Source organism: Pleuronectes platessa, chromosome 22 (genome assembly GCF_947347685.1).
Source record: "Pleuronectes platessa chromosome 22, fPlePla1.1, whole genome shotgun sequence".
Lineage (NCBI taxonomy): Eukaryota > Metazoa > Chordata > Actinopteri > Pleuronectiformes > Pleuronectidae > Pleuronectes > Pleuronectes platessa.
Window position 1 is genome coordinate 2888184 of NC_070647.1, and position 7500 is coordinate 2895683.

At 40.6% G+C, this 7500-nt stretch overlaps 10 non-coding genes across 10 annotated transcripts; all 10 read left to right on the plus strand.

The window, feature by feature from the left end:
• Positions 1 to 538: 538 nt before the first annotated feature.
• Positions 539 to 610, plus strand: trnap-ugg (transfer RNA proline (anticodon UGG)). The gene has a single exon. It is a non-coding gene; the product is annotated as a tRNA-Pro (tRNA).
• Positions 611 to 967: 357 nt separating this feature from the next.
• trnap-agg (transfer RNA proline (anticodon AGG)) lies at positions 968 to 1039 on the plus strand. Its single transcript has one exon. It is a non-coding gene; the product is annotated as a tRNA-Pro (tRNA).
• Positions 1040 to 1513: 474 nt separating this feature from the next.
• trnap-agg (transfer RNA proline (anticodon AGG)) lies at positions 1514 to 1585 on the plus strand. Its single transcript has one exon. It is a non-coding gene; the product is annotated as a tRNA-Pro (tRNA).
• A 300-nt stretch (positions 1586 to 1885) lies between these two features.
• trnap-agg (transfer RNA proline (anticodon AGG)) lies at positions 1886 to 1957 on the plus strand. Its single transcript has one exon. It is a non-coding gene; the product is annotated as a tRNA-Pro (tRNA).
• Positions 1958 to 3182: 1225 nt separating this feature from the next.
• Positions 3183 to 3254, plus strand: trnap-agg (transfer RNA proline (anticodon AGG)). Its single transcript has one exon. It is a non-coding gene; the product is annotated as a tRNA-Pro (tRNA).
• Positions 3255 to 3597: 343 nt separating this feature from the next.
• On the plus strand, positions 3598 to 3669 carry trnap-agg (transfer RNA proline (anticodon AGG)). The gene has a single exon. It is a non-coding gene; the product is annotated as a tRNA-Pro (tRNA).
• A 1636-nt stretch (positions 3670 to 5305) lies between these two features.
• Positions 5306 to 5377, plus strand: trnap-agg (transfer RNA proline (anticodon AGG)). Its single transcript has one exon. It is a non-coding gene; the product is annotated as a tRNA-Pro (tRNA).
• Positions 5378 to 5720: 343 nt separating this feature from the next.
• Positions 5721 to 5792, plus strand: trnap-ugg (transfer RNA proline (anticodon UGG)). Its single transcript has one exon. It is a non-coding gene; the product is annotated as a tRNA-Pro (tRNA).
• Positions 5793 to 6421: 629 nt separating this feature from the next.
• trnap-cgg (transfer RNA proline (anticodon CGG)) lies at positions 6422 to 6493 on the plus strand. Its single transcript has one exon. It is a non-coding gene; the product is annotated as a tRNA-Pro (tRNA).
• Positions 6494 to 7196: 703 nt separating this feature from the next.
• trnap-agg (transfer RNA proline (anticodon AGG)) lies at positions 7197 to 7268 on the plus strand. Its single transcript has one exon. It is a non-coding gene; the product is annotated as a tRNA-Pro (tRNA).
• Positions 7269 to 7500: the final 232 nt, after the last annotated feature.

Below are 7500 nucleotides of genomic sequence, written 5' to 3' on the forward strand. Positions count from 1 at the left end.
TGAACTTTCATACTGCCTTGAGAGGTTAAGAGTTTCTAAAATTGTCAGCAGGAGACAATAGGTATAGTATACTTATTTTAGTGATTTTAGAGAAATGAATTGCCAGGATGTTTCATTCCAATTTGGTCAACATGCAACAGCGCTTGCCGAAGTCGATGCTTTCCGAAAGGTTTCTTTTATGTGGCTCGTTGGTCTAGGGGTATGATTCTCGGGTTCAAATCCCGGACGAGCCCTTTCAGCATTGTCTGTAATCTTTCCCTTAAGATGGACTATCATTACTAAATTATATTGAATTGACCTAGAATTTGGATATGTTCTATAGATCAATGTAGACCCCAATGGTTATCTCTGAAAAGAGCGTTACTGAAAAATCGCGATGGAAATATGTCAGAATCTTTGGAGATATCAATATACTGCCATTCGAGGTTAATTGTTGCTCACGTTGTTAACGGAAGTAGCCAGGATGTATTATTCCAACTTAGTCAACATGCAACAGCGCTTGCCGAACTCACAGGTTTCGAACAGACTTCTTTTATGTGGCTCGTTGATCTAGGGGTATGATTCTCGCTTTGGGTGCGAGAGGTCCCGGGTTCAAATCCCGGACGAGCCCTTTCAGCATTGTCTGCAATCTTTCCCTTAAGATGGACTATCATTACTAAATTATATTGAATTGACCTAGAATTTGGATATGTTCTATAGATCAATGTAGACCCCAATGGTTATCTCTGAAAAGAGGGTGACTGAAAAATCGCAATTGAAATATGTCAGACTCTTTAGAAATATATAATGGAGATATCAATATACAGCCATTGGAGGTCAATTGTTGCTCACATTGTTAGCGGAAGTCAGTAGTGTACTCATTTTATTGATGTTACAGAAATGAAAGGCCAGGATGTATTATTCCAACTTAGTCAACATCCAACAGCGCTGGCCGAAATGGATGCTTTCGGAAAGGTCTCTTTTACATGGCTCGTTGGTCTAGGGGTATGATTCTCGCTTAGGGTGCGAGAGGTCCCGGGTTCAAATCCCGGATGAGCCCTTTCAGCATTGTCTCCAATCATTGTCTCTAAACCTGTTGATGTTACAGAAATGAAAGGCCAGGATGTAGTCTAGGGGTATGATTCTCGCTTAGGGTGCGAGAGGTCCCGGGTTCAAATCCCGGACGAGCCCTTTCAGCATTGTCTCCAATCATTCCCTGAAGATGGACAATCATACTAAGTTATATTGAATTGACCTAGAATTTGGATATGTTCTATAGATCAATGTAGACCCCAATGGTTATCTCTGAAAAGAGCGTTGCTGAAAAATCGCGATGGAAATATGTCAGACTCTTTGGAGATATCAATATACTGCCATTCGAGGTTAATTGTTGCTCACGTTGTTAGCGGAAGTCAGTAGTGTACTGATTTTATTGATGTTACAGAAATGAAAGGCCAGGATGTATTGTTCCAACTTAGTCAACATGCAACAGCGCTTGCCGAACTCACAGGTTACGAACAGACTTCTTTTATGTGGCTCGTTGGTCTAGGGGTATGATTCTCGCTTAGGGTGCGAGAGGTCCCGGGTTCAAATCCCGGACGAGCCCTTTCAGCATTGTCTCCAATCATTCCCTGAAGATGGACAATCATACTAAGTTATATTGAAATGACCCAGAATTTGGATATGTTCTATAGATCAATAGATCAATGGTTATCTCTGAAAAGAGCGTTACTGAAAAATCGCGATGGAAATATGTCAGAATCTTTGGAGATATCAATATACTGCCATTCGAGGTTAATTGTTGCTCACGTTGTTAACGGAAGTAGCCAGGATGTATTATTCCAACTTAGTCAACATGCAACAGCGCTTGCCGAACTCACAGGTTTCGAACAGACTTCTTTTATGTGGCTCGTTGGTCTAGGGGTATGATTCTCGCTTAGGGTGCGAGAGGTCCCGGGTTCAAATCCCGGACGAGCCCTTTCAGCATTGTCTGCAATCTTTCCCTTAAGATGGACTATCATTACTAAATTATATTGAATTGACCTAGAATTTGGATATGTTCTATAGATCAATGTAGACCCCAATGGTTATCTCTGAAAAGAGGGTTACTGAAAAATCGCAATTGAAATATGTCAGACTCTTTAGAGATATAAAATGGAGATATTAATATACAGCCATTGGAGGTTAATTGTTGCTCACATTGTTAGCGGAAGTCAGTAGTGTACTGATTTTATTGATGTTACAGAAATGAAAGGCCAGGATGTATTATTCCAACGTAGTCAACATCCAACAGCGCTGGCCGAAATGGATGCTTTCGGAAAGGTCTCTTTTACATGGCTTGTTGGTCTAGGTGTATGATTCTCGCTTAGGGTGCGAGAGATCCCGGACGAGCCCTTTCAGCAATGTCTCCAATCTTTCTCTGAAGATGGACTATCATTACTAAATTATATTGAATTGACCTAGAATTTGGATTTGTTCTATAGATCAATGTAGACCCCAATGGTTAATTCTCTGAAAAGAGGGTTACTGAAAAATCGCAATTGAAATATGTCAGACTCTTTAGAGATATAAAATGGAGATATCAATATACAGCCATTGGAGGTTAATTGTTGCTCACATTGTTAGCGGAAGTCAGTAGTGCACTGATTTTATTGATGTTACAGAAATGAAAGGCCAGGATGTTTCATTCCAACTTGGTCAACATGCAACAGCACTTGCCGAAGTCTATGCTTTCCGAAAGGGTTCTTTTATGTGGCTCGTTGGTCTAGGCGTATGATTCTCACTTAGGATGCGAGAGATCCCGGACGAACCCTTTCAGCAATGTCTCCAATCTTTCCCTGAAGATGAACTTTCATACTGCCTTGAGAGGTTAAGAGTTTCTAAAATTGTCAGCAGGAGACCATAGGTATAGTATACTTATTTTAGTGATTTTAGAGAAATGAATTGCCAGGATGTTTCATTCCAATTTGGTCAACATGCAACAGCGCTTGCCGAAGTCGATGCTTTCCGAAAGGTTTCTTTTATGTGGCTCGTTGGTCTAGGGGTATGATTCTCGGGTTCAAATCCCGGACGAGCCCTTTCAGCATTGTCTGTAATCTTTCCCTTAAGATGGACTATCATTACTAAATTATATTGAATTGACCTATAATTTGGATATGTTCTATAGATCAATGTAGACCCCAATGGTTAGGACTCTTTTACATGGCTCGTTGGTCTAGGGGTATGATTCTCGCTTAGGGTGCGAGAGGTCCCGGGTTCAAATCCCGGACGAGCCCTTTCAGCATTGTCTCCAATCATTCTCTGAAGATGGACAATCATACTAAGTTATATTGAATTGACCTAGAATTTGGATATGTTCTATAGATCAATGTAAACCCCAATGGTTATCTCTGAAAAGAGCGTTACTGAAAAATCGCGATGGAAATATGTCAGACTCTTTGGAGATATCAATATACTGCCATTCGAGGTTAATTGTTGTTCACGTTGTTAGCGGAAGTCAGTAGTGTACTGATTTTATTGATGTTACAGAAATGAAAGGCCAGGATGTATTGTTCCAACTTAGTCAACATGCAACAGCGCTTGCCGAACTCACAGGTTACGAACAGACTTCTTTTATGTGGCTCGTTGGTCTAGGGGTATGATTCTCGCTTAGGGTGCGAGAGGTCCCGGGTTCAAATCCCGGACGAGCCCTTTCAGCATTGTCTCCAATCATTCCCTGAAGATGGACAATCATACTAAGTTATATTGAAATGACCCAGAATTTGGATATGTTCTATAGATCAATAGATCAATGGTTATCTCTGAAAAGAGCGTTACTGAAAAATCGCGATGGAAATATGTCAGACTCTTTGGAGATATCAATATACTGCCATTCCAGGTTAATTGTTGCTCACGTTGTTAACGGAAGTCAGTAGTGTACTGATTTTATTGATGTTACAGAAATGAAAGGCCAGGATGTATTATTCCAACTTAGTCAACATGCAACAGCGCTTGCCGAACTCACAGGTTTCGAACAGACTTCTTTTATGTGGCTCGTTGGTCTAGGGGTATGATTCTCGCTTAGGGTGCGAGAGGTCCCGTGTTCAAATCCCGGACGAGCCCTTTCAGCATTGTCTGCAATCTTTCCCTTAAGATGGACTATCATTACTAAATTATATTGAATTGACCTAGAATTTGGATATGTTCTATAGATCAATGTAGACCCCAATGGTTATCTCTGAAAAGAGGGTTACTGAAAAATCGCAATTGAAATATGTCAGACTCTTTAGAGATATAAAATGGAGATATTAATATACAGCCATTGGAGGTTAATTGTTGCTCACATTGTTAGCGGAAGTCAGTAGTGTACTGATTTTATTGATGTTACAGAAATGAAAGGCCAGGATGTATTATTCCAACGTAGTCAACATCCAACAGCGCTGGCCGAAATGGATGCTTTCGGAAAGGTCTCTTTTACATGGCTTGTTGGTCTAGGTGTATGATTCTCGCTTAGGGTGCGAGAGATCCCGGACGAGCCCTTTCAGCAATGTCTCCAATCTTTCTCTGAAGATGGACTATCATTACTAAATTATATTGAATTGACCTAGAATTTGGATTTGTTCTATAGATCAATGTAGACCCCAATGGTTAATTCTCTGAAAAGAGGGTTACTGAAAAATCGCAATTGAAATATGTCAGACTCTTTAGAGATATAAAATGGAGATATCAATATACAGCCATTGGAGGTTAATTGTTGCTCACATTGTTAGCGGAAGTCAGTAGTGCACTGATTTTATTGATGCTACAGAAATGAAAGGCCAGGATGTTTCATTCCAACTTGGTCAACATGCAACAGCACATGCCGAAGTCTATGCTTTCCGAAAGGGTTCTTTTATGTGGCTCGTTGGTCTAGGCGTATGATTCTCACTTAGGATGCGAGAGATCCCGGACGAACCCTTTCAGCAATGTCTCCAATCTTTCCCTGAAGATGAACTTTCATACTGCCTTGAGAGGTTAAGAGTTTCTAAAATTGTCAGCAGGAGACCATAGGTATAGTATACTTATTTTAGTGATTTTAGAGAAATGAATTGCCAGGATGTTTCATTCCAATTTGGTCAACATGCAACAGCGCTTGCCGAAGTCGATGCTTTCCGAAAGGTTTCTTTTATGTGGCTCGTTGGTCTAGGGGTATGATTCTCGGGTTCAAATCCCGGACGAGCCCTTTCAGCATTGTCTGTAATCTTTCCCTTAAGATGGACTATCATTACTAAATTATATTGAATTGACCTAGAATTTGGATATGTTCTATAGATCAATGTAGACCCCAATGGTTAGGACTCTTTTACATGGCTCGTTGGTCTAGGGGTATGATTCTCGCTTAGGGTGCGAGAGGTCCCGGGTTCAAATCCCGGACGAGCCCTTTCAGCATTGTCTCCAATCATTCCCTGAAGATGGACAATCATACTAAGTTATATTGAATTGACCTAGAATTTGGATATGTTCTATAGATCAATGTAAACCCCAATGGTTATCTCTGAAAAGAGCGTTACTGAAAAATCGCGATGGAAATATGTCAGACTCTTTGGAGATATCAATATACTGCCATTCGAGGTTAATTGTTGTTCACGTTGTTAGCGGAAGTCAGTAGTGTACTGATTTTATTGATGTTACAGAAATGAAAGGCCAGGATGTATTATTCCAACTTAGTCAACATGCAACAGCGCTTGCCGAACTCACAAGTTTCGAACAGACTTCTTTTATGTGGCTCGTTGGTCTAGGGGTATGATTCTCGCTTTGGGTGCGAGAGGTCCCGGGTTCAAATCCTGGACGAGCCCTTTCAGCATTGTCTGCAATCTTTCCCTTAAGATGGAGTATCATTACTAAATTATATTGAATTGACCTAGAATTTGGATATGTTCGATAGATCAATGTAGACCCCAATGGTTATCTCTGAAAAGGCGTTACTGAAAAATCGCAATTGAAATATGTCAGACTCTTTAGAGATATACAATGGAGATATCAATTTACAGCCATTGGAGGTTAATTGTTGCTCACATTGTTAGCGGAAGTCAGTAGTGCACTGATTTTATTGATGTTACAGAAATGAAAGGCCAGGATGTTTCATTCCAACTTGGTCAACATGCAACAGCACTTGCCGAAGTCTATGCTTTCCGAAAGGGTTCTTTTATTTGGCTCGTGTGTCTAGGCGTATGATTCTCGCTTAGGGTGCGAGAGATCCCGGACGAACCCTTTCAGCAATGTCTCCAATCTTTCCCTGAAGATGAACTTTCATACTGCCTTGAGAGGTTAAGAGTTTCTTAAATTTTTAGCAGGAGACAATAGGTATAGTATACTTATTTTAGTGATTTTAGAGAATTGAATTGCCAGGATGTTTCATTCCAATTTGGTCAACATGCAACAGCGCTTGCCGAAGTCGATGCTTTCCGAAAGGTTTCTTTTATGTGGCTCGTTGGTCTAGAGGTATGATTCTCGCTTCGGGTGCGAGAGGTCCCGGGTTCAAATCCCGGACGAGCCCTTTCAGCATTGTCTGTAATCTTTCCCTTAAGATGGACTTTCATTATTGAATTGACCTAGAATTTGGATATGTTCTATAGATCAATGTAGACCCCAATGGTTATCTCTGAAAAGAGGGTTACTGAAAAATCGCAATTGAAATATGTCAGACTCTTTAGAGATATAAAATGGAGATATCAATATACAGCCATTGGAGGTTAATTGTTGCTCACATTGTTAGCGGAAGTCAGTAGTGTACTCATTTTATTGATGTTACAGAAATGAAAGGCCAGGATGTATTATTCACACTTAGTCAACATCCAACAGCGCTGGCCGAGAGGTCCCGGGTTCAAATCCCGGACGAGCCCTTTCAGCATTGTCTGCAATCTTTCCCTTAAGATGGACTATCATTACTAAATTATATTGAATTGACCTAGAATTTGGATATGTTCTATAGATCAATGTAGACCCCAATGGTTATCTCTGAAAAGAGCTTTACTGAAAAATCGCAAATGAAATGTGTCAGACTCTTTAGAGACATAAAATGGAGATATCAATATACAGCCATTGGAGGTTAATTGTTGCTCACATTGTTAGCGGAAGTCAGTAGTGTACTCATTTTATTGATGTTACAGAAATGAAAGGCCAGGATGTATTATTCCAACTTAGTCAACATCCAACAGCGCTGGCCGAAATGGATGCTTTCGGAAAGGTCTCTTTTACATGGCTCGTTGGTCTAGGGGTATGATTCTCGCTTAGGGTGCGAGAGGTCCCGGGTTCAAATCCCGGACGAGCCCTTTCAGCATTGTCTCCAATCATTGTCTCTCAACCTGTTGATGTTACAGAAATGAAAGGCCAGGATGTAGTCTAGGGGTATGATTCTCGCTTAGGGTGCGAGAGGTCCCAGGTTCAAATCCCGGACGAGCCCTTTCAGCATTGTCTGTAATCTTTCCCTTAAGATGGACTATCATTACTAAATCATATTGAATTGACCTAGAATTTGGATATGTTCTATAGATCAATTTAGAC